Source organism: Phyllostomus discolor, chromosome 7, assembly GCF_004126475.2.
Source record: "Phyllostomus discolor isolate MPI-MPIP mPhyDis1 chromosome 7, mPhyDis1.pri.v3, whole genome shotgun sequence".
In the NCBI taxonomy this organism is placed as follows: Eukaryota; Metazoa; Chordata; class Mammalia; order Chiroptera; family Phyllostomidae; genus Phyllostomus; species Phyllostomus discolor.
The window spans coordinates 77,813,230-77,838,207 of record NC_040909.2 but is presented as its reverse complement, the minus strand read 5'-3'; the positions used below and the strand labels follow the sequence as shown (position 1 = coordinate 77,838,207).

Sequence of the window (24,978 nt, the reverse complement as noted above, 5' to 3'; positions counted from 1 at the left end):
GTGCAACAAATATTGCACCATAATTATTGTAATTTAAATTAAGTGTTAACTTTCACTCCAAGATAATGTCAAAACTTCTTTTTGCCTGAATGTCACCTTTGAGTTCTTAAATATTATCCCCCTGAAAAGATTTTAGGTTTTGGGATGAAAATTCTGTTAATGCAGCTAAATTGAAAACAAAAGCCTTTCTACAAACTATGTCAATCTTTCCTTGATGCCATGCAGATACATGACTTTGACCTTGCTGAAATCAATGGACCTGCATAAAACACATTCTTTAAAATAATTTTAGTTAAATCACCTCTTTCTTTTCCATTTCTGACCTGCAGCCTAGAACAGGTTCCCAGAAAGGTACCCATCCTCATGACTTCTAGCTCTCCATTTTCCCAACTAATTCTGTTATGCTAAGGATTTGTACCCAGGATTGCCTAATCTTGACTTTTCCCTGGAGCTAAATCTAAGCCAGGGCCAACTCCCAGCACAAAAATGTCTCCCTCCAAAAGCCCTTTCATCCCTTCAGCACTCATATCCTCATTGGTCCTGGCATTTTCACCTCAGCCATGACAAATGAGCTGATGACTCTGACGTGGCTGCACAGGAGGATGGCTTTATCTACAGATATATCATCAACTCTTATCATCCTCTGCTCGTATGGCTCTTCTGGTATAATGTGTTGTGAATATTTGAGGAAATATTTGTGTAAATACATGCACTTTAAGTTGTAAGAGACCAACTTCATCAAAAGTAGAAGAGGGAAGTCAGAGTGGATAAGTTCAGGAAAAAAAAAGACTCACAGTCACTGAATGCTGCTTTGGGGATTTAAGTAACACTACTCAACCTCTGCCCCACTGCAAAACAGCCAGCTGATGGTCTCTTAAAGGTCTCCACCCCTCACCATGAGTGGCAGGAGCAGAGCAGAATTTGTGAAGTAACACAAATAAATCCTCTCCAATAAACATAACTAAGCCATCACAAGACTATTTCTTTGTTTCTACCCCAGCTTGGGACATACTTTAGTCTAGAGCCCTTAATTTCCTATGTTATTAAATCTCTCTAAATTCATTTCAGTGGAAGGAAGGATTGTCAACACCCATTTTACTCCAAAATGATTGTATTCTTCAATTAGAAAGAAGTAATATTTTTCTAACTGATATTAAATGTGAAACTCTTCAAGCTTCAAAGAGAAGGGAGAGTGAAGCATTTCTATTTAGCATAAACATTACCCATAGGTTAAGTCAGAACCCAAGTTCCAGTTCCATCGATCTAGTTACGCATACTACGGAGGTGACAGGCCAGATACTTGTTATACCTTCTTCTCTCAATTCATCTGAGGACACCCAGCCAATCCGAACCCACTGTAGCATAACAGACCTCAGGAAAAAAGGTCAGGCTTTGAGGAAAGTGCTATTCACTCTTGGATCATGCAAGGAGCTCTTTATTCCTGTTCTTATTGGCATCCATCCCCCTTACTAGAATAAGAACAAAGCCAAGTGCTCGTGTGAGGTTTATGAATAAATCAGAGGTGAGCCACTTTAAGTGCGGCCCACGATTTCCCTGTTGACAGTGAGCACTTAAACAGGCTTCTATGACCAGCAATTTCTTGCCAAGTGCAATGATTCCTAATCTGCACCCTGCTTCATTCTGAGAACTAAATGACCCATCCCATTTTTCCACAAGTTTTCACTTTTCAGGCAATTCTTGTCCTATCTCTAGCAGCTTAGCTTTTCAATCCCAGAGCAAGCAGACTGTCCTAGGACCATGATTATATCACCTGAAAATCTTCCTTTGCTGGGAAAAATGCAACCAATAAAAAAATTCTCCAGTGTAACAGAGATTATCCCTTATTATTATAGACTCTTTGGGTAGGGGGGGAGCTAAGCCAACTAAGGTGAAAAAATGTTAAATGATTTGCTTCAGGGAACACACATACACACACTATGTCTCATCACCTATACTCTGCAGTTATGCAATATTTCCCAAGAATTACTCTGAGCTTTAGTTTCTTTATGGGTTAAACAAGGGGATTGTTCTATATCCCTTCTGACTTCAACAACCTATGCTTCTACTGTAACAACCCAGATAGATATTTAAATTGTGCTGGAAGATAGTTTTCCCTATGGAATATTCCAAGACTGATCCTGATGTTTTTAGAGTTGTATATTTCTTATCAGTACCTAGATTTCAAGAGGAGAGATAGATTCCAGCAGTATAATAAACTGAAGTAGCCTATCTATCTTTTTAATCAACTTTCATCTATTATTTTAATTCATTAAATAGGTATTTCTTGAGGATATTTACCAAATATTTGCCAATAATGTCCATCACTGTGAATACAGTCATTAAACAGATGTGAATGCTGCCCTCATGGAGGCTGACATTTTTTGAGGTTACAGTTAAATTAATGAACATCATGAAAAATACTAAGATGCTATTTGTTTTTTTTCCAATGAAATATAGCCTTACCCTATCAGTATTCATTAAATACTTTGCCTTAAGTAAATGTGTTTCCAATGAATTCTCAAGTCCAGGTCCACTGTAAATGACCAGCATAGGCAATACACCCACTTTTATTGTTAAGAAAATCTGGCCCTGGCTGGCGTAGCTCAGTGGATTGAGCACGGGCTGCGAACCAAAGTGTCGCAGGTTCGATTCCCAGTTAGGGTACATGCCTGGGTTACAGGCCATGACCCCCAGCAAACACACATTGATGTTTCTCTCTCTCTCTCTCTCTCTCTCTTTCTCCCTCCCTAAACCTCCCTCTCTAAAAATAAATAAGTAAAAATCTTAAAAAAAGGAAAAGAGAAGAAAATTTAAAAAAAAGAAAAAAAGAAAATCTATAACAAAGATTCTGAACCAAACATATAGAAATGTAAAGCAAAAATCAAACTCAAAGCAGGGAAATTACAATCCAAATATACTTATATTTCCCATAAAAATAAAAACGATAAATGTATACCTCACATGCATCACAATGGAAAATTATGATGGATTAAAAAAGTAAAAACATAATAGAAATCTGTTTTAGTTTAGATGATTCAAAAGATGTATTCATAAATTTATTAACCTTAAAATGAATTTTATCATCTTTGAGCCTGGGTCTTCCGCCACTGAATAATGCATTTCTATAGAAAGATAAAGGACTATGATTTACTCCAAGAGATAAGCCAGGAAGAGACTCATAACTTGGCTATAAAGTCTCCTGAGAAAATTGAAGGGTTTTATAATATTGCTGGATTATTAATAACTGGATCTCTACTCTAGGTTGGTATAAATTTTGATGTGCAGGGTACTGTGTAACAATATCTATGCTCCTTTCATGGCATATCAAAATATCATTATAACAATTATACAGGAAGGTATTTCTATGGCCTCTAATCCAGTTTTGGGAAATCCTCTAATTTAAAGTCTTTCAAGCAGGCTAGGTCAACTTCAAGACTGAAATAAGCTTCGTGGTCTCTTCTATTATTGTATATAATGGACAGCCTGGAATCTTGAGTTTATGTGGATAGACTAAGGTCTGAATTATTTAAAAATTGGTTCTATTCTAATTTGCTTATTAGATAAAAGACTCAGGAATGCATTAAACATCTAGAAGCCCCTTGGAACCAAAGCAATGTGTGAGGATGGAGTGGCAGATAATGTGGTAAAGGACTGTCTGCCTAGATGCCATCAAGGTATCCGTCAGTGAGAAAATATGAAAAGAATACTACTACACATATGTTCCCCCACTGCTAGGCATACCCATTGCATAATTCCTAGCTCCTTCCCTTGTGGGAAATAGGCATCTCTGCTCAAAAGATTCAGGAAGATTTGCTTTATCAAATGCTTTTTAGTTGAGCATTACGTGAAAACCAGCTATTGAAAATAAAGAGAAAGGGAACATAGGGTCCCCAGTTCTGTCACATTCACTTACTTTAATGTTCACCATACTTTAGTCTTCTGTAATCTCTATAATAATGTTGAGGAAAAGAAGCTCAGAAAGATCAAATAACTTGGAGAAGGTCATCCCTAACAAGAAGTTAACCCAGCTATCTCATAGACCTAACACAATTGCTATTGGTCACTGAGTTGTCAAAAAATGGAGTAGATTTTCAAACATCTAAAACTCAAGTTAAAATAAACTAATTTAAAAAAGAAAAAGGAATCTAAAGTAAACACATCAAAGAAAATCTAATTTTAACTAAGTGTCATTCTTTCTATATACTATGCTGCCTCTAAAACTTCACAGCACTGTCTTTGTTTGCTGTACTTACATGGAATAGAACCTTGTTCTTCTTAACACTATGGTCATGATGATTAAGACTGCATTTTAAGTCACTGAGATACTTAGTGCTTTTATGAATTATCAACTCTTCTTGACCATTCAAAGCACCTGGTCTAATCTCCTACTTAAGCAAACATATGTTCACAATCACAGAGATAAGAAGCCATCCAGATTCTATCTGCCTTCTTGGAGTAAAAGAGAACTTGCTCTCACAGAGGAGATAGTGTCACTGTTGGGCCACCAGTGACATTTCCCTTTTCCTAATAACGAGTGCTCCACTATTTCCACCATCTTCACATTCAGTCACATAACACACTCTTTTCCAAGCAACCAATACAGTTGCATGCCACTGGTCCTAGAGTGGGGATATCTGGGTTCTTGTGCTGACATTGTCCCACCTTGCTGTGTGACTCAATGGTTATTTCCCCTGGATTCTGTAGGCATGTTTTAAAATGAGCTGGTTGAACTGAAATTCTAAGACAGTTTCCAGCTTTATCAGTTTGTGTTTCCAGTTGCCTTATAACCCTACCTGCTCTTTGGTTGTGATCATTCCATACAGTCCTTAGAAAAGAAAAGAAATTTAGTCCACAGAGGGAAAATTTCACAGGCTATCCCTATGAATATGGCTAGAGAGGACATACACTAAAATGGAAAGATGGTAGAAGTATGTGTGTGTATGTGTGTATGTCTGTATACACACTCCTACTCTGCATCTACTGAACCAAAAGAGATGCCACATTCTCAATTAATTTGTGCTCAGAATATTTTATGTATTATTTGCATTACTTATAAATATATGTGGGGAAAGGACTAAAGATCGTATTTTAGAGAATCCACACTTATAGTCTTTTAGGTTTAATGAACTTACTTTTGGAAACGAATGAGCTTCTTCAGTTTACTTTTCCATGTAGGCAAAATTTAAGATTCTCCATAGACTTCCCTCTTACAAAATTTTGTTTTGTTTTGTTGTTAACCATACAACCAGGTGGCATCCCCCAGCTGATGAGTTTTTGTATTTTAACATTGTTAAAGCTATGGATTTCCTTTCTTCTTTATAGTGAAAGAACAGAATTTTATGGACAGTTATAAAATGCATATTTTAATGCAAAAGTCAATTTTCCCTGATTAAAATGATTTAGGTCTGAGTAAATACTTGCAGAATACTTTCTGGTTTTATAGCAAGGACACAATGGAACCTATAAAATTCATCTTTAGAGGTGTGTGGTATAATGAGTACCATTCTGAAGTTATCAACTGTCCATCATCCTATCACCAGGACAAGCAAACATTGAAATGATCAATCATCTAAAATATGATGCTAGTGTGTGAACCCTGACCCAGACAACTAAAACACCTCCTCAGGACTTGTCTGGGGCCATCAGGGCATTATGGCATATTAACAAAGACAAGCTGCCCAAATTCTTAAATTTTATTTATTTATTTTTAATGTCTAGAATGCTAAAGTGGCTAGTTATATCAGGGATAAGCTGCTTCGCAAATACGACTTTAGTGTGAAGGCTATTTTGAAATTGTGTGCATACATTTAAAAGTGCCTCAAAATGACCAAATTTTATTTCACCCACAAATCTTTGAAAGAATATGGGAGTGATGAGCAGCCATTCCCAGACAGAGGGTTTTATGTCAAATGTGAACCCATATCAAACTTTCAAGGCAACTTGTGAACCTCTGACACTAGGGAATTAACAGAACATCAAATCCAGCAAGATCACAGGGGCACAATCCTTATGCAAGAAAATAATACCATTGAGCCCTCATTAAAAGACCATTTTGTCCTAAGCCATCAAAGACTGCAAGTGCACGAAGAGCTTGGTTATATCATCAGGGATAACCAAAACAAGTGCCAAGAGCAATTGTGCACTTAGTTCTCACATGTGTCCATCTGTTCACATATAAACAGATATTCTGCTTTCTGTCTGATTTCTAAAATCTTGATATCAGAATGCCCTGGGCTTTTGCCCATTTCCTAAGAATGCAGACATCACATAAGCTACTATTAACCCATATGTGATCCACATCCATGGTGGCTGGAAACCAGCCAGGTACAACACATGGTGCTTGGTTAACAATGTCTTAAAATATAAATGAATTTATTTTTTAAATTAACACATTTTTCTTATAGAAATACCTTAATAAGACCTTCGGCATGTAAAAAAAAATAGCCTCCATGTGGGTTTTTTTTGTTCTTTTAAGATTTTTTGCAAGCATATCATAAAGTTAACCATAAAAGTTTCTGAAACAATCCAGAATTTCTTGACAAATTTTTAAAAGGACTCTAGTAAAGAATTTTGGGGACTTTATATAACAAAGATCAAACACTTTTCCTTTACAATATTTTGTTCTCAAGAGGCAACCCTTATATTTTAATTTATGTGAAAACACCTCTGATTTCCCAAGTTTCTATGTAACTGTCTTAATAGCACTGCAGCCACTGAACTGCTACAGTGATGGGGAAAATTGAAGTTCTACAACCAGCAACCAAACAGGATATGTTAATACCAGGTAGGATTTTTCACTCCTGCTCTGGGGCAGTGTTCAATGGCTCATTTGTGGTGACCTCAAACCTGAAAAAGCTTGTTTAAAATGCACACATATCAATAATTACCCACACTGCATTTGATTCACATATGTACAAAAGAGCCAATTCCCACCTTGGAAAGTGTCTTAACACTTATGGCATTTTAACTGCCATTATTATGGCTAAAGAAAGATCATTTAGAGCCCTGACCATGTTGTCAACTGATAACAGTTACAGCCCTAAGTAGTGACAGGAGAAAGCCCTATTGCAAATGTTTCCAAAAGTGAACATCCAGTACTTGACCACTTTTAAAAGACTTCTCTTTAAATGAAATACACAATACACAATACACCCACAGGGCAACATGAGATGAATAAAATCCTAAGAAAATAACTCTGTACCCTCTTGTGCTACCCACTCCCAGCCATAAGAGCCGATTGGCCACCTACAACATTCAACATTGCCCAAAGTCAGAGTACACAACTCCTTCCCGAGTGAAGTATTCCACCAGCTGAGATAGCTGTGGATAGCCAATGGAGGGAAAAAACTCCATGTATTCCATCATTAACTAAATTAAATATCCACACCATACGATTGGGCTTTTCTAAAATAACTGTTTTTGCCAGCTAAGTGCTAGGAATTCCTGACACCCAATAGCTAATATTTGACCAGCCTAGCATGTTTCTGAAAACTCTTCAACATACAAACCTCCGCTTAACATCCTCTAGCTACGCTGTTGCCATATTACTTCCTTGTGATGATGGAAACTCAGGCATCTTATAAAGTTGCTGAAATCTGAGCCTGTGCTTGTTTTCTCAAGTCTTGGACAAACATAACTTTAGAGAGAGCAGAGCATAGGCATAAAGAAAGAGGAGACTGCATTTTCATCTTCCTTTCATCTTAGTCATTCAGTCAGCCACTCAGGACCCTATTCACCAGAGCATTTCATTATGCAAAAAAAAATGCTAATCCTTTTCCGATGCTTTCACACTTGTATAAAACCCCATTCCCTCAACTGAAAAGCAATTATATCAGTTTACCTTTCTGTCAAAAACAGGATTAATACTCCAATAACAATCTCTTTTCTTTTCCTATCTCCTTGCTTTCGGAAACTAGAGAATATTAGTAGAGGCATTCTGAGAACACGAATACATTATTTGAAATATGATGATGTTAACCAATGGGTTGAAAAGGGAGAATACACATAAGAAGAAAAAGTCCTTCAGTTACTGCAGAAACTCTTCTCTGGGACAGAACCAACCTTCCTTCTGCAGCTGCCCAGAGAGTGCAACTCACTCTGGTCTATTAATCAGGAACAAATTATGAAAGAATGTCGCTGGACTGGTTGACACCATCCCATCTTGGGAGACTCAGGAACAGCCTAGTAACAATGTCCTCTTCATGGGTAATGAACAGCCATGACAAATGGGGCAGAGCAACTATCTATTTGCATATGCAAATTCTCACACAAGGCAAACATGTACAAACAAGTGTCATTGTAAGGTGGATTAGGCAAACAACGCATTTTTTTTATTAGGACATTCTGCAGCCCAGAACATTAGTCAGCACAATTAATCCAGTCTCCATGGAAACTAATGAAATTTCGCCCTGGTATGAGTTAAATTAGATAGCTAGTTATGTGTTTCCACAATCCAACTTGAAATCCATTATGGTTTCAGAACAATACAGCAATTGTACCTAGCTGATCTTTGCCAGCTCAACAAGCCTCTAAGTTGACAATTTGCATATGTTAATATAATTAAGCACTAATTACATGAAACTTGTACATATTCACAGGCGCTTTCCCTGGACGCTTTTCAGTTTGAACCTTGGCCAAGTCTTTAACCCTTAGAATGGTCTTAGAAGAAAAAAACTCTGCCTGTGGGTACAGCCCCTAGGCAGAAACAGAAAGGCTCCTCATTTATAAGCACAAAGCTTAACCTGGCTCCTTATATTTCCAGCAACAATGACAGAAAATATTTGGTGAGTGTTGTAGGACCAGGGAAAAGGGAAAGAGGGGAGAAGGGATGGATTAGTCTTTAAAGACTCATAACGAGAGAATCTTTTCAAAGGCAAGCAATGACATTCATTTAAAGAAAATGTTAAGAATTTGCTTTCACTGACAGTGTCGAACCTTACTTAGGAGATGAAAATGGTTTGACAACAGCAAAAATAGCAAGTAGAAAAGGAAGAAGGAGCCAGCAGCACCTAATGAGCTTTACATAAATATATGCAGAGGCAATTAAGCAATGTTAATTACTATGACAGCAGTTAATTGAATATAATTAGATATTTTAAGCCACTGAATAAAGCATAGTTAAGATTAATTTTATTGAGATTAATTGTAAATAAGGATAGATTAACTCTGTTTTGACAGGCATAAAAAAAGTAGTTCTGCAAATTAAGCAGAAGCATGACCACCAGCCCAAAAATCATATATTATTTTAATGTCACACCTCAGAATCATCTCCTCAATAAACACAACTTTTCAAACCCAAACAGACAGGGATCTTGAAGAAAAACAAACAGCTTGCAGAGATTAAAGAGCCTTTTGTCCTTTTTCATGTGCATTTCTTTTAACAGACTAAATTAAGCGAGTCTGGTGTACGTTTTTTAGGAAGGAACATTTCACACTGAATGGAAAAAATGTTCTATCACATATGAAATTTGTGCAGCTGTGCGGAACTTGGTCCAGATGGTTTTAGACTATAAAACACCACCAAATGATAGACAGTAGGCCTTCCCAAGATTATGTGATAAAGTCACAATCTTTTATTTTGACCTCCCTAATTTCTGCTTTGTATTATTTCTCACCAAATCACATATTTTCTTTCACGAATGTGTTTCTCTAAGAGGGTTAAAAGAAACATTGTGCCTACTGAGTGCTGGAAATAAATGTAAAAGGAAGGAAAGGCCTCCTTTCACAGATGCAGCTAAATCACTCAGCCACAAAATGCCACAATAGCTATGACAACAACATATGCAGATGACAGCACTTGAGTATGACTCTTACAAACAATGGTGTCTAGAAAGATTTCTTAGGAAAATACTGCTGAATGAAAATCCCTCCCAAATACTTTCACACCCAGCTAATCCATGCCCAGTCTTTAAGAAAATTAACACAGTCCTCAAGAATGCTGAACAAATCACTAATAAGAAAGGCACTTCATTTGACTTTGAAATAAATCAATAGATGATTAACATAATATTTTAAAGCAGCAGCAGATATATATGTGTGTATAACAGAAACATATATATTATGTTTCCAATTCCTCTTAATCGAACAAGGGCTTCATGCCACTAAGCCTGCCTCACAACTTCGTTAGGGTTCCCTTAGTCTTTACAATGAAAATCCTAAAATGGTCTGTGAAACAAGACCACGACAAGCCATTTTGCAGTGAAAGATTTTAAATCATCCAGCCTCTTCTAATAGACTTGAGACTTATTGAGGTAGAAACCATAAAAAATGAAGAAGGGAAATTTAATCCCTGAAATATTGATTTGCACATTAATATCATATAGGCAGAGGGCAATTTGGCTTCGTGGAAATGACACATTGTCGACCCTTGGTGAAGTCAGAGCCAATCTAACTGCTGAACATGTCTGAATCTCAAGAGTTATTAAGGGCCTCCCTTCTTGCCTTTATGACTTTTCTTCAGCCTACCAATGCAATCTTAAATGTATTATCTTTAAGAAATAATTGTAAAACCTCAGGGGTTTTCCAGTTAATGGAAGGGAGGCCAAACCACATCAGATTCTGAAATGCAACATTAAACCCTTGCAATCAACAAAAGCACCTCAATTCTCATCCATTCAGTGCAGGATCTAATATTGTTATTAAAGATAATCAAATTTCATTGTGTAAATTTAGGTTCATGGTCAGAATGGAAGCAGTAAATTCTGCAATATTAAAGAGCGATTTTCTCAGCCTCCTTTATGTTTCCTTGCTGGTAGAGCATCTTCTCAAATAACTCATCTAGCTCAAAATAACTGAGCAGGTTTGAGCTCATTTGCTAAAAACTACAGAAGATGACAATAGAACTGATAGGTTTCCTTTGATTTTAACTTTAAGGAGCAACTTTCACTTCCTAGACCCAGAGTCCCCTCTCCCTGTCTGACCCCACAGTTGGTGCTATGGCTTTGACTTAACACAGCTGGTTTACCTGACCTTTCTTTGTTCCTTAGGTACATTTCACTTTTCAGATTTATGGTATTTCCCTCATATTTCATTGATTCTATTTTCATTGCCATAATAATGTAAACACTTCAATATCAGCCTACTTTTTAAATCCAAAAGCAACCAGCTATTGAACAACACACTGTGATGCCCTCTCCCCAGTTTCTGCCACAAATATTAAAACCATTAAAAAATAACTGTATAAACCTTATGATCCCCACACTGAAGCCAGGTGCAAGAGGTTAAAACAGCTGGCTAGCCATCTTTTATTTTTGTGTGCCTTCCTGCTGATTGAAACCACAAACGTTGAAAACTATCAAATATTCCCTTAAGGATTTTTGTTTTTTGAGAAGAGGAAGGAAAAAAACGGAAAACCTTCATTTTCTTTAATCTGCCCCTCTGTGGAGAAGAAAAAGTAAAAAAACAATCAGTCACAGAGGTAGTGAAATAATCGTGAATATCTCCTTTCTGTTGTATTTAAAACATCATTTCCAACAACTATGTACAATTGTTTTTATTCTTCAGTTAGAAAAGAGAAAAGAAAGAAAAAGAAAGAAAGAAGGAAAGAAAGTCGGAGCCTGCTCTGTCAGTTTTGCCAGTAAATATAAAGTAAAACAAGTGTTGATGGCACCGAGAGTGTTACATACCCGGGCTGTGTTTTTGCATTGCTCTCAATGGAAGCGATCGATGCCCGTGTCACTGTCGCGTCCCAATCGCAGCCAAGTCTCAGTCTTAATCTAAGCAACACCCGAAAAGGCAGCGGCAGCCGCAGCCTCTCCCTGACTCTTCCATCCATCCACCCAACTAAAAATATAATACTACATATGAGCTTTAAGCACTCCACGTTTATAGGGATCAAGCCACTGAAAATCCTGGAGAACACAATAAAAAAAAAAAAAAAAACCTTCTGTCTCTCGTCTCTCTCTCCTCCCTCTCTTTTCGTCCTCTCTCTGCTCTCTCTGTCTCTCTCTCTCTCCCTTTCTCTCTCTCTCTCTCCTTTTGCCATCTACATGATCCTTGATTAAACATAGAACAGAGTTAATAAAAAAAAAAGAGGGGGGTAAGGACCAAGGAGAGGAAATGCAACTGTCAGAAATCGGGACCGCCAGATTTCCTGGTGAACCTGCCTCTGTCTCAGTGTCAATCCACCATCTTCCGCCAGTGAACTTGTCTTTGGGTTTTTGTTTGGTTGGGGGGGGGGCAGTTGTTGCTGTTGTGTGTGCTTTTTGGGGGAAGGGGGGAGGGGAAAGGCAAGGTGGGGGCTGACGGTGGGGGGGAGCAAGGAGAATGTGTGTGAGTCTGTGAGTGTGTGTTGAGTGTGTCTGTGCAGGGGTCGGCTTTGGGGGGGGGGTCCGTGTGTGCGATCTGAACCTTTGGTACCTACAAGGAGGGTGTCTCACGGAACGGTAGCTAAGACCTCACCGGAACCGCGTGGAAGTGAGGAGTTGCGGCCAAAGGCGTCCGCGGGAGCATGTTCTCGGGGCCGGACCCCAGCCCGAGCGCCGACAGGAGCCCCCCGCCCGGATCGCAGGTAACAAAGAAATACACACCAAGCGCACCGTCTTCTGAGGGGAGGGGGCCAGGATGGGAGCCCTCTGTAACTTGGGCATCGGCGAAGAAACTTTACACAATCCATGAGAAATTTTATTTTATTTTTTTTTCCGATAAAAAAGAACAGGAAGAAAGGGGGAGGGGAGGAGACTGAAGTGGAAGGAAGGCGAGACCCGACGCGTTCCAGCCCCCTGAGCCTCGCGCGTCTCCGGGCCAGAAGGCGCACTTGATGCCGGAGAGGCGAAGGAGGTGAAGTTCGTTTGCAGACCAGGAACCCCTTTGGAGGGGCCAGGGTATAAATCAGTTCTCACAGCCGGCCACAGATCCCCGCTCTCCCCTCCGTCCCCACCCCCGATCCCCTGTACACACAGGAACACACCTTGACCTTAGTCAAAAAGGAAGGGAAAGATTCTGGACCCCGAGCCACAAGCATCTACGCTCTAGTCTAAGGCGCACCGCACCCCTCAGCCCTAGAGCCGGAGAGCAGCGGCCGCATCTGGGTGGGTTCCTAGCACCCAGGCCCGGCGATCCCGCCTCCTAACGGACCTGCCTTCCAGGAGCCCGCGCCCGAGTCCGCCAGCCCGACCGCGGGCAGAAGCCCGGGGCCGCGTCAGTGGCCGCTGCTCGGCGCCGGTGTCTCCTTGCAGCCCTGGCCCAGCCCGCGCGCCGGCCTCCCCCAGCCTCCGCCAAGAGCTCGCGGACCCGGGCCTCCGCGGTGTCGGCACTGGCGCCCTTCGCCGCACTCGAGAAAGCGAAGGGGGGAGGTAGGAGGAGGCAGGAAAAAAAAAAAAAAAACACTGAATAAGGGGTGGGGTTAGTAGGGAGAGGGGCTGCGACCCACCACCCGACGTCCAAACTTTCGGAGGACGGGTGTGGAGGAAGGGGCATCGCATCCCCGGCACCCGGCGGGTGGGGACCCCCGGAGATGCCGGCGCCGCCGCGAGCTGACAGCCTCCAGCGCCACCAGAAAGCCCGGGCTCGCGGTTCAGACAGAATCCGAAAAGATAGAAAACAGGAGAGCCAACTGCTCGGCCAAACCTGGGGATCCGCCACTTAATCCAAAAGTTAAATCCCGAGAACACGGCCCCCCAAAGTAAATGGGAAATCAGGCCCCTCCGGGCCCCCTCCCTTCCTCCGCCGAGCAAATCCGTGAGCCAAAAACGGGGGAAAGAGATAGAAAAGGGGGGCAGAGCGGAAGAGATGGTCAGGATGTGGGGACGTGAGCGGGAGCGAGCGAGCCGGGGGCAGAGGGAGAGGCGGAGAGGGAGAGAGCGAGCGAGCGAAATATCAAAGATTGTGCAAGATCAGGCTGGAAAGATAATCGATACTCGACCTAAATTTAACACAAACTACTCAATAAAAGTTAAAGAAAAAACTTACTTTCCATTTCCCCTGCAGTTCCTACGCGATCTTCGCTCTTTTTTGTTTTGCTTTTATTTTACTTACAGCTGATCACATCCAAGTAAAACGAGAGGGTTCATTAAAAAATTTAAAAAAAAATAAAAAAAATAATCCTCGAACTTTATTGGGTGAAAATAAAAATGCTGGAGCAGAAAGTGGGGGGCATGAAGCAGTCCTCGGGGGTCCGGGAGAGTTAAAGCATGTGCCCACCGCGGTCTCTCTGTTTGGTTGTGAAGGGGTTGGGAAAAGGAGGAAAGGAAATGAAAATCCGATATGTCTTTATTCTGCTAATTATTATCGTTTTAGCCCTGTTTAAAAAAATGGCTGATTAAGTTGAGTGCGCATGTCTTTGTGTGTCTATTCCCGATATGCACTCTGGGAATGAGAGACGAGAGCGAGGGAGAGGGAGAGGGAGAGGGGGGAGAGAGAGGTGTAATTAGTGAGGTGATCAACATTCCCCAGACTGCAAATGACGCGCAGCCCCGACTCGGAGCAGCCCGGAGCCTCGCTGTTTTCAGGGCTCGGAGCACAGCGGAGGAAGCCCGGGACGCCGTGACAGCGGAGAGGGCAGGGACGGGGACCTCGGGGCTCGCACCCCACGAACCCCTGCGCGCGCGACTCCTAAACTTCATTAGACACACACACACACACACACACACACTCAGCAGGGAAGGGGGGGTCAAACCTAAACACCGCAAAAGCAAAGCTCTTTAACCACTCTATTTTTTTCTTTTTAATTTTAATAAGGCAAAGTCATTATTAGCAGAACAGAGATTTGTTTACTAGGGAGCTTTAAGCAGAAATGTAAGTTAGGGTAATGGAGAGGTTTGCTCCGCTTTGTAGATTCTGCTACATCCAAGAACGCATGTTAAGGGTGAAATGCGGGGACCTGGGCAAATATGCAGATATATGTAAATAAAGGATGCCTGACTATGTGCAAAGTCCGCTTTGCCTAGCCTAATTCACAGGAGGAATTGCACTCTGCCATCCCTAAGCACGCTATTTAAACGAGTATCTTTCGCTTGCACATGCAGGGGAGAAAAACCAGAGCAGGGAGGATGGAAGCAGTTAGTTTAGTCAAAATAAACTTTTTAATAATAAGAAGAGATGATTGCAACAGTGATAGTGGGGGTACAGTTCTAGCCTTTATGTAATATTTTTGAATATTTTATCAGAATTGCATAAGTTCAGTGTAATGGCTTTAAGAAGACTTATGAAAAAAACCTTTCATCTTGTGAGTCTGCTGAACTATCTTTCTTGAAGCATATTATGATGAATTTTAAAATCCCACTACAGATTTCATTAGAATGAAACATAGTATTTTCTGGTACAAAATTTAAGGTGCTGATTCTCATTTGAAAATCTAATTATCTCTTTCCAATACTATAGATGTGAATTTGAATGACACTTTCATTAAAAGATAATTAACTAAAACTAGGAATAGACATACTTTTAAATACCCTCTGCTATATATATATACATATATATATATATATATATATGTATATATATATATCCATTGTTACTGAGATAGCATCCTGATACACCACAGGTCACAAGGAGATGTCTCCTATGCAATATTTCAAAAATAGGAATTCTACAGAGAAAGTGAGAGGAACAAATAAAACAAGCTAAAAACAGACAATACTTGCAACGCCCAGCTTCCTGGACAGGTGAGGTATCACTTGCTTTTGAGTTAACAGGCCTTTGAAGTTCTGGTTCACCAGGATCTGCTTCAAGACTTTTTCTTAGGCATTTAGCACCAAGTCTACCAAATAACACCAGAAAGTTTTATTGCATAAGCACTAGGAACAACAGATGCTGCAAACCTGCACCTTTCTGGCCTGAAACGTTGTGTTATCAGGGAACATTTGGAAAATCCTAGGACTGATGCAAATGGGATCAAAACCCCAATAAAACACCTGGAGGATAAAAGCAGAGTCCTGGATAGAGCACACGCAGGCCCAAGTCAGGAAAGCTGGTTGCCTATGGCAGCTGGCTAAGGTTCCAGTGCCAGTCCACAGGCTTGGAATAGAGAATAAAACCCAGATATGGTCTTTATTAAGAGAAAAAAGCAGAGCAACACCTCAGGATCCGAAGTCTGTAGATATATATACCAGTGCATCAGAACCAGGGCTACTAAATGTTAGCAGAAAGCAAAGTACTGACGTCTCCAAACACTCCATTCCATTTCAAACTTTTTGGGAAGAAATATGCTCAAACTGGATAGCTTTTTAAGATATTTAGGTTACTCTGTTTACAGCCCCAGTTTCACATAGGCAGCGGTGTCTCTGTGTGTTGCAGTGCCTGATTGCATCTCACTGGTCTTTATCCATGTGCCTTCAGAAACATACATGCCCACGAGGGTAAAATTTAAATTCTCTGTAACTTGCAAGTGAAGAAGGTGTTTATGTAGCGTTACTGTTTACTGAAACACACCCCAGAGAGCAAAAATCCTGGCTTTAAAAAACTATCTGAGGTGTTGTATGGGGAAGGAGGTGGGGGATTTTAAAGAGACTGAGGGGGAAATGAAGGCAGGGAAACTTTCAGGTTCAATTCAGAAAAGATCAAGCCCTTTGCGGGAGAGGGCTCCATGTACAAGCTCACTGATGGAAAAACCATTTCCTGCGATTTTAGATGGGTAAATGCGTGTGATGAAGGAAACACCTGAGAACAATAAGTCTGTTTCAGGCTCAGGTGAAGAAAGGGGTTTATTTCTGGCAGAGAAGAGGGAAATGATGATCATTTCATTTTCAAGTTCTCCTTTATTTCTTTTGCCTTTTTCTCCCTGAAACATCATCAATAACATTAATGTCATTAATGTCAAAACACCAAACATCAAATCAGGAAAACCGTTTAAAAAATTTGGTGGCTATTTCCCCTCTATGCCCCCATCTCTTCTCTTTTGAAAATACAGCTGACTGGTGGGCGGGGGGGGGGGGGGTTGGCTACAGCGGTTATTGAATTATAAGTAAGAAAACAAAAGGAAGGAGGATTTGTAAGAGGGCGCCCACTTTTGCAATTCCTTCTGCCAGTGAGTATTCACCTCCTCGAGTAGGTGTTTTCTTTTTAATCATCTTTCCCCTCTTCTCTAAGAAGAGTAGTTGGGGTGAGAGTCAGGGTTAATGGGCTGAGCGGAAGGGGCAGAGAGGGACTAGCCCCGAGTCAAGAGTCTCCTCCTCGGCTCAGACTGGGAGCGCTCCTTCGCCGGGAGGGAGCCGGGGCCCCAGGCAGGGCACCGCGGGCTGGGCCCCGAGGCGCAGAGCTCTGCGCCTAGGGCGGGGGCAGGGCCAGGCGGGCGAGCCTGAGTTCGGCCCGCGGGCTGCTCCAGGGCACCGGCACGGTCTGCCAGGCTGGACCAGGCTGCGTCGCGGCCCCTAGCTGCAGGAAACCCAGCTGTTCCACTTTGGTCCCTGCAGACCCTTGGCCATCAACCTTTGACCCTGTCCCTCCTCCCCTTTCCTCTGTCGCTAAACTCTGCGCGAACCCGCCAGCACCCTTCTGGAACGCTGGGCTACTTTTTATATCAAAGTGAAACGAGCAGAGGCGTCCCTGCGGCACCGAAAACTTTCCCTAGACCCTCCTCTGCACTTTCCAGGGCTATCGCAGCCAAACCAAGCCCACTCCGGAGCTCTCGGACGTTGCACCGAGCAAGCAGTTAGGCGAGATCCCAAAAGGGACACCAGGTGGTTAGGTGTTGAGTGTTGGAAGCAAAGAGTAATTAACGTTGAGACAAAAGGTAATTTCCACTTCCAGACTTTTCCTCGGTGTATTTTATTTTCCAAATCTACTATGTCTCGGACACTCCGGGCTTTACAATCGGTTTACTGAGTCTTCAGCTGTCTCACTCCTCAGTTCGCTAAGAAATAACCAAGCCCCCAGCCCCACGTGCCGCCAGCTCCAGACCAGCTTCAGCCCAACGGTAAAAGGTTCCCAGTCTAGTGACCGAGCTTCCGGGGTCTACAGAAGTGCTCAGTTTGAAACAAGGTATTACAAGATTTCAGCGTTAGGAACCCTTGACAACAGCACAGAGGCTTGAGATCCTCAGCCGCTCTCCTCCCCCTTCCTTCTTTTTGTTGGATCTTCTCCACACGGGGGCTATTTAACAAAGGCAGGCTGTTAACTAACATTTTGTTTAACTCAGCAACTCCTTTCCAAAACACACTTCAACGTGATACCAAGCTCTGTCATTTTGTGTGCGTAGGAAGGTGAGAAGGTGGGGGTCATGTATGTGCGTAAGGGGAAGACGTGAAGTTGACAGGGAATCGGAAAGTGCAGGACTTCTTTGGGAAGGCGTCACAAACACATTACATTTACAATCAAGTAATTCAAGAATTCTCCTGGGAGAGAGCCAGATTTCTTTACCAGAAAAAAAAGGGGGTACATTTTCCTGATAACTAAAGAAAAGTGGTATTTAAAATATAAACTAACATCCAGAGTGGATACTCACTTTGTGATGAGTGAACTAGATGAAATGAAATTCAGAAAAGGAAAGCATTGTGTGTGTGTGTGTGTGTGTGTGTGTGTGTGTAGTTTTGTGGGCCCGGACTCCTTCCCCTCCCCCAACCTGCCTTTTATCTCCTTTGTATAGACATGCCCCCGACCCTATCTCTAACTATGTATTTTCATATTCCTGTATGTTCTCTCTTCCTACAATCCATTTGTTTGCTTAACTTTAATCTGTTCTACCGTCTTTTTTTTTTTTCTTGGAGGTTTGACCTGTTTTTATTAGTGTATTGGGTGGGGTTGGTCATTAAGTAAAGTTACGCTCAGGTAAAGTAAGGAGGGGGAGGGGTTCTAGAGGGTCTGAGGACGGAATCAAGGGAGGGAAGGGGGGGAAGAGGGAAAGAAAAAAGTCAGCTGCCCTCTGGCCTTTCAGAGGTCAGGGCTCAGACTGCGCTGTGACCTCCTTTCCCTCTAGGCAACCAGCCCAGTGTTTATAAACAAAGTCAGGCAGGACTGTTCTCAAGCATTTACACAGCTCATATGCAAATTAATGAGGACTCCTGATCAACACTGCATCTACCCCCCCACCCCCACACACCCCTCCAGCACACAGACACACATTCACACCAGCCAAACAACGCAGGATCCAAAGCACACCCTTCTCAAAGTACAATGATCTATTTCTAGCTAGAATACCAACCGAACATTTTGCATTCCATCTGGGGAAGAACGCTAAGAGACAATGATGCACAATGATGCAGATAGGAAAAGACAGACAAGTGGGGAGAAAAAGGAGGAAAGAATAATGGTGATTTCATTAAAGAGAAGATAAAATTGTGATCTTTGAAAACCTAAAATATCTATATCTAGTCAATGGAATCCTGTGTCAACCCCGACCACCAAATATAATTATTTTAAAACAAGATACTACAGTCATCTAAGCATTCATATTTCCCAGACAAAAGTGCAGATCTTTATAGTTGAATAAAGCCACTGAGTATGTAATGGTCCTAAATATTAGATATAACAGAACCATTAAATCCCACAGTAAAAAACAGACCATCTGATCTAAGTTATAAAACACAAATTTAATTAATCTTTAATTACAAAACACAGCTTAGCAAAAACTAAATGTTAAATCAAAGATTTTGAAAACAAATATTGTTTGCCAATGTATAGAAATGATAGCTTTACATTATATTGTAAACAAAACTCCATTTCAGGAGTAATTACAAGATAGAAAAAGATGCAAGCAAAAAAGAAGTAATTAAATGATTTCCAAACTTTTGCTTTAAAATAATTTTCAGTGGAAGTCTAAGAGAAAAAGGTTAAAGAAACTATACCTCAGAGGGAAAAGATCATCTTCTTTTCTTCTTTGTCTATCAGTCCCTTGTTAAAGCATATGGAAAATGTTTTCAAAATGCCCAGATTTGGCACACTGTCATAGCAAAGAGAGGAGCACTGTGATGCTGGAGAGAAGATGGGAAATAAATTCAGGATTGGGTGCTGCCTCCTTCAATGTGGATTTATCTAAGTTTAATTTAATATTCTGCAATCACTGGATGATCACATATAATTCACCAAGATTTTAAAGGGCTTTATTTAAATACCTCGAGCAACAAGAGAATGAAACTTAAGCCATTGCAACCATTGCTTATATATTTTTATTTTCTCATTAGAACTTTAAGTGGCAGTTTCTAATAAAAGGGAAAACGATAAACGTTTTGTTTTTTTAAGGGGAGAATGCTCAAGGAAAGCATTAGCTTTATTAAAATCATTCTGAACATAAAATCAAAAAGCACAAAATAGTTGTTTGTAAAACACTAAACCTTTAATCGATTTTATTGGCATTCCGATCGATTAGATAAACGGAAATCTATAGCAAACATCAAAGCATTTAAAACATTTTCTCTATCACATTTATAAACAAAACTTTTCAACAGAAAAAAATGATTATCAAACGACTAACAGGAAATTCTTCAGATATCAAATTACGATAATAAAATTATTTCCACATGGAAAGGGATAATGACAATGATGATAGTAATTACAATAATGAATAATTCAACAACCCTTTGACATGTATGGAAGAACCTCGAGCAGAAACTGTCTTGGAGGGGGCTACTTTAAAATAAATACTTTATTTTTAAAGGAAATGTTTCTTAGAGACACTCAAGGGGATAGGTTTAGGTGTGGTTATCGGACTCCTGTTAATTTCCCTGCATTTGCAAAGGAGTCAATTTCTTTGCTAGCGTCTTTCTTTCAAATTGAATTATTTCTTGCCAGCAAAAATTAATATGCAAATGCCAGGGCGCCCTACCAGGTTTACAAACTTGTGTCTGGACCTGTCTTCTTATTCTAAAAGGTGATTCCTAAATTATGGGGGGAGGGGGAGTGGAATGCAGGCGAGGAATCGACTCCTCAAATCTGAAGGTGATCACAAGGTTTGATCTTTTAAGTGAAGGGAAACAATTTATTAGGAGCTAGGGAAACTGCTGTCCCGAGAAACGCAGTCATCAGAGAGCATGACATTCTAGCGGCAGCAAGAGGACGTGTTTCTGTAACGGGTATTGCTTATTTGTTAAAGAAAATCAATGAAAGTGACCGTAAAGTAGTTCGTGAAGCGAGTGTTTGGGACTCGGGGTGGACCCTGCAGGCTGAACCAGCAGCCCCGGTTCTTGCCGAAGAGTCCCCGCGTCGTCCCGAGCCCGGTGCAGGCTGCGCAGCGCTCGGTGTCCAGCTCGCGGTGCTGAGCGCAGTGCCCTGTCAGCCGCCTAAGTCGTTTCCAGTAGCGACACTTCTGACCCTGGGTCCGGACAGTGGCTCCTTCCAGTGGCCTGTGGCTGTCTTTCCACGCCCTCCCTCGGCAGCCCGCACCTTGTTCTTCCTTTCTTGCTATCCCTTGTCCTTTCCTCCTTCCTTTTCGATACAGGTCTGAACTAACTTTTGTACTTCTTCGCTCGCGATCGGAATTTCACTCTTCGAAATTTCTGTCTTCTCGGGGAATCGCCCAGTCCTTCCTACCAGCCCCTCCCCCCGGGTTCTGTCCTGCCTTTTCTTTAGTACCCGGGCACTGCTATGCAGTCCTCCAGACATTCCAGAGAGTTCTCATCGCACCAGAACTTGCTCTTGCCTCCTCCTCCTGCCCTGGATTGGTGTGGGAGGGGGTGATTTCGAGTTGAACTCCCAAGGGTTTTTATTCTATTCTTTTAACAGCTTCACTTTCCCTTTTCTTCTCTGCATAACCTTCACCTACCTACTAATTTATAACAGAAGCGGTTCTTTCCCTTTGCTTGCGCGGTTTACAGTTTCCGTCGGGGCTGCGCGCACACAACCCTGCGTCGCCAGCCGCCTGCCCGCCAATGACTTCCGTCTATTCGGTTGCCGTCTAATTGCTCTTTATCTTCTCACAGTAAGTTAGTTTCCAGGATTTAAAGTTCCCACGATAGCGCCTCTTTATTTCGCTGAATCACTTCGTTGGCCCAGTGAAGGGTGGGGGCGTGCGGGGAGGTGTATCACCCACCCACGTCCCTTTTTAACACCCTTTCCTCCAAGTCCCACCACCAGCCCCGGTCACGTTTTGTGTGAACAATAACGGATTCTGACAGGGTTTTCCTCCTACGAGAACAGATCGCTTAGGAATCATTCCTCTGGAATCTAGTGGTCAGCATTCCCACCTCCCCCTTCATCTCCACCCTCACTGCGGCCCGGCTGCAGGAGGGGAGCGCGGCCCGAAGACCTCGTCCTCTGCCTTCTGATTTCTCGCTGCTGCAGCTGACGCTGAAATTCGCTGTGGCCGCTGCCTCTTCCCGCTTTAATCCCAGACCTCCAGTCATTGGGCAGCTCCTCAGAGGCAAGAAGTCAACACCATGGCAACACGACAAGCCTATCAAATCACCGGCTGGCGTGACCGCAGCAGCGTTGTAGACAGGAGTGGGCTGGGCAGAGGAACCGAGGGGCCACTAGCTCAGGTACAGTCTTGGGGTGGTCAGCAGCTGTCAGCCCCTGCCGTCTGGCTACACAGATGTGCACCACCCAGTTCATACCCGGACCCTAAATTCCCTAGTAGGTGAGGAGGAGGAGGGGGAAGGATGCGTATAGGATTGAGATTGCTGCAGAAGAGCTTCAAGCTAAAAGTCACCAAAGCCCTAGATATTGTGAATTAAAGATGCCTTGTGCCTAGAATGGAAGGAATCACTAAGTCACAACAGCTTCAGAACCAATTGTCAGGACTTGGCCCAAAGGTGTGGGTTTCTTCTTCAAAAGTTCTGTCACTTGCTTAAACAATATTAATGCAACATTCTGCTTTGAGTGGGAAAAGGATAAAGGAAAATGTTGCCTGTTGAACTTTTACTGTCTGCTCGTGCTGGAATATATATAAAATATATCTCAATATAGATTTCAGCTATTCCTTGGAACCGTCCTAAACTTTACCTGAAATTGCCTTTTCCTTGTTTTTTCATAAACTTTGTGCTGTTTGTCATGTGTGGCCTAGATTTTGATTCTCAGAAGAGAAGAAACAAAGGAGACTAGGAAATAGGTAACTAGAAAATCTGTGTCCCTTCTGGGCCTACTCAGCCTTTGTATTTCCTTGTTTTCCTTGAGAAACTCCCCAGAAAGATGAGACTTCTGTTAATAGTTCAGAGCATCTTGTTCATAGGATATAGACTGACACTGCATTTTTCTTTTTTGTTTTTAAAGGCAGACAATGTTTTTGAGAAACACACAACATATTGTTTCTTATTAGCTTAAAATCTGATTGTGAAGACTTTTGACAAATATTTGTATAAGACTATAGAATGCTGTCAGTGACCATATGTCCCACTTATATCATTGCTGATTTCTAAATTTCAGAATGTAGAATTCTAAATTTTTCTTAAAAAAGAGAAATCCACTTAATAATATTAATGTGCCATTTTTGAGAAAACCTTGTATGAAACCTAAAATCAACCCTTAAGTCCACTCCACATAAACAAAATTTACTATATAAACAATTTTCACATTGATATATCATTTATTATTAAGATGCTTTCAGTGTGTAAGTATTTAAGTTACACTTGGCATTCATAAAATGCTGTAGCACTAAAAAGGTTTCTTGAACAGTGATTGTAATATTAAGCAGAGTGGGACAGAGCTAATTTTTGTGGCTCTACACAGAAATTTAATGAAATCTTGAAATTAATTTTTCTACTTTCTCTATATTTCATTTTGATGGATTCTAATAGTTTAAAATAGTACATTTCAAAATATAACCTATTACACACAAGAAGGGAGTATCAATAACTGACACTGGAGAACAGGCCATGATATACTAGAGAAAACTTATGGACATAATATAATCTTCCCTGCACTGAGACTCTACTAGCATTCTGGTAACATTTTCATACTCTGTGCCACTCCGCAGTTCATCAATGAACTGCGGAGCACCCAGAGTTGAAATTTGGTCATAGTTTAAATGGATACCTCAATGCTGAGTTATTGATATTTTCAAATGTTTGGGGCTAATCCACATGACATTTGATGTGCATTGAGTGTTTACAGTGGCAAATGTCAGAAGAAACAGAATACTCTAATTGTAAATTAAAATGCACGTATCTAATCTATCTCCCAGAACCTAACTTTTAAATTTGAGATGTTTTTAAAAGAAGTTAAATGAAGTGTACAAAACTTTTTTAGTACATTTTGGTTGCAGTAAGAGTACATGAACATGGGAAATGTGATAACATTTAAAATTTCATTATTTCCTTTAAGGGTATATCCTTAGTTACTGGAAAACTTTGAATACCTTATGATCTATAATACTCTTTATGAATGAATGTGTGTATGTATGTATGGTAGTCAATGACCTGAACAGAAACTGTCATTCAAATGTTCTATGTGTAATATTTATAATTTTAAAAGCATTAAAATGAGGTGGAATTAATAAATTAATAAATTACATTTAAACAAAGACAAATATGTAGATATTCCAGTAGATCTGTTGATTTCTTAGAAATTGCTATTTTTTCCTTTTTACATAAGCCTGCTATGTATGGATGATTGACAAATAAAAACTATTTTACAGAATTACTTTCTAACCATAAATCAAATTTAGTGTCTGTCCTTAAAAATACCCTCCTATCACAATATATGACCTTCTATTTTAAATATGGATTTGCGTACCTGCCACACACATGTTGCTTAGCTCTACATTCAGATCTTTCCATTTAAAGCATATTTCTATACCACTAATACTTTCAGTCAGGATGCTGATGGAAGGAGGAAATTTATCTATTTTAGCTAATGAATAAGACAGGGGAATTAAATATAGTTTAAATACTAAATTTAAAAAAAATCAATGCAAGGATGTCTTGCTCATTTTCAGTGGAATGAATACCATTTCCATAGAGCTCATTCTTGACCTTACCTGAGTAAGTACTTTAACTTAAAGTATGAAATGCACCTAGAGGGGTAATAATACATTGCACTTAATAGGAAGACAGTTAATAACCTTTCTTCATCCCTGTGCACCATCAATCAAGGCTGTCACCAGTCTGCTGAATCAAAGCAAAAGTGTTCTTCACAGATGACTGATTAGAAACGCAAAATCACAAGATCCATCTT

General features: G+C 40.9%; 1 protein-coding gene and 1 long non-coding RNA gene across 3 annotated transcripts in view; one reads left to right on the top strand and one right to left on the bottom strand.

Annotated features, from left to right (window-relative positions):
• The window catches only part of ZFHX4 (zinc finger homeobox 4), a 183,732-nt gene extending 169,388 nt beyond the window's left edge, over nucleotides 1–14,344 (bottom strand). For both annotated transcript variants that reach the window (XM_028518599.2, XM_036031037.1), the window contains exon 1: nucleotides 13,909–14,344. The gene's annotated coding sequence lies outside the window, so the exon portion shown is untranslated. The remainder of the gene's footprint in view (nucleotides 1–13,908) is intronic.
• A 4,597-nt stretch (nucleotides 14,345–18,941) lies between these two features.
• LOC118501689 lies at nucleotides 18,942–22,659 on the top strand. The gene is made up of 2 exons (XR_004904323.1): nucleotides 18,942–21,787; nucleotides 22,037–22,659. It is a non-coding gene; the product is annotated as an uncharacterized LOC118501689 (long non-coding RNA).
• Nucleotides 22,660–24,978: the final 2,319 nt, after the last annotated feature.